This window comes from Somniosus microcephalus, chromosome 19 (genome assembly GCF_052327205.1).
Source record: "Somniosus microcephalus isolate GS21.2 chromosome 19, FLI_Smic_1.0, whole genome shotgun sequence".
NCBI lineage: Eukaryota > Metazoa > Chordata > Chondrichthyes > Squaliformes > Somniosidae > Somniosus > Somniosus microcephalus.
The window spans coordinates 83,086,236-83,088,017 of record NC_141005.1 but is presented as its reverse complement, the minus strand read 5'-3'; the positions used below and the strand labels follow the sequence as shown (position 1 = coordinate 83,088,017).

The 1,782-nt window shown below is 48.9% G+C and overlaps 1 non-coding gene across 1 annotated transcript; it reads right to left on the bottom strand.

Moving 5' to 3' along the window:
- Nucleotides 1-1,111: 1,111 nt before the first annotated feature.
- On the bottom strand, nt 1,112-1,185 carry trnar-ccu (transfer RNA arginine (anticodon CCU)). Its single transcript has one exon. It is a non-coding gene; the product is annotated as a tRNA-Arg (tRNA).
- Between the last annotated feature and the right edge of the window lie 597 nt (nt 1,186-1,782).

Here is a 1,782-nt window from a genome sequence, read left to right as displayed (position 1 = left end):
CTCCCGACTCCTCCGGCAAGGTGAGAATCTCACCTTGTTCCACCCCTCACGTCACCCTTTAAAATCCTTATTCTGTACCGCCCACCCAAATACCACACCAATTTTCTCAATGAGATATCTTCTCTGCTTTCCTCCCTCTGCACCGAGGGCCTGCTCATCCTCGGGGATTTCAACCTCCACCTCAACTCTTCTTGCTTCCTCTCCTCTGAGTTCACTGCCCTCCTTTCCGCCCTCAGTCTCTCCCTTCATGTCAACTCTTCCACCCATAAACATGGCCACCCCCTCGATCTTATCATCTCACGTGGCCTCGCCATCCCCTCCGTAACCATCAGCGATAAGGCAATCTGCGACCATTTCCTTCTATCACTCTCTACCCATATTCCCCTTCCCCATCCTAAACCCATTTCTTTCTGTGTCCGCCCCTGGAATGAGCTCTCCCTCAGTCCCTTCCCACTGCACTTTCTAAATCACAACTACCTCGCCTTTGGTCCACTGTTCTCCATCACATCTCTGCAGCTACTGACTTACTAAATCATACCCTCTCCACCACCTTTGATGTCCTTGTCCCCACTAAAATCATTACACTCTTTCACCCTAGTCATTCCCCCTGGTAAATCCCTCACCTCCTCTCCCGTAATTCCAAGGGACGCAGGCTTCAACGTCTTTGGCGGACATCTGGTCTGAACATCCATCACCAGATTGAGCTCGATTATATAAAGCATTACGGGATCCAACTCTCCATCAGTAAAACCGCCCACTATTCCAAATCATCCAGGATGGCAAAAATAACACCAGGCTTCTCTTCTCCACCACTAAACATCTTCTCAAACCACCCTCCCCGCCTCCTCCTCCTTCACCTCCAACAATAAATGTCAGGAACTCCTGGAATTCTTTGTTAAAATGATCGACCAGATCTGTTCACCCACTTCTGCTTTCCATTCCCTCCCTCCCCCGAGCCCACTGGGCCTTACTTCCTCTCCAACACAATGGCAAAATACTGCAGATGCTGGAGACGATGACACCGGCTTCCTCACGGCTCCCGCTCCGCCTGGCTGTATCTTCCACCACTTGTCCCGTCTAAACCGCCGTAGTGTCAATCTTTAAAACACATCACCCCAGATGGGACTTCGAACCCACAATCGCTGGCTTAGGAGGCCAGTGCCTTATCCATTAGGCCACTGGGGCTGAATACACCAAGCAACACACCTGTGGGCAATTGACCACTCCGAACTGTGACATCATCCTCACATTTTCAGAGTCTTGGAAAGTTAAGTTCAGATGGAAGATACTTTCACCCATCATATCGGCCACGGCTCGCGCCACACCAGAGCACACTACAACAACAACTTGCAGTTATATAGCACCTTTATCATAGTAAAATGTCCCAAGGTGCTTCACAGGAACAATTGTCAAACAGAGTTTGACACCGAGCCACAGAAGGAGATGCATGGACAGTTGTCCAAAAACTTGGCCAAAGAGGAAGGTTTTAAGAAGCGTCGTAAAGCAGGAGAGAGAGTTAGAGAGGCGGAGAGGTTTAGGGAGGGAATTCCAGAGCTTAGGGCCCAGGCAACTGAAGGCACGGTCACCAATGGTGGAGCGATGATAATCGGGGATGTGCAAGAGGCCAGAATTGGATGAACAAAGGGAAGGAAAAGTGGGTTAAAAAGGAACAAAAAATGTGAATTAAATGACAAAATCATTACAAACTCACTTTTCTTTTACTGGTCAGACTGAAAACATTTGTGGAGATTGGGTGATTGGGCAGAAACATGGCAAATGCAC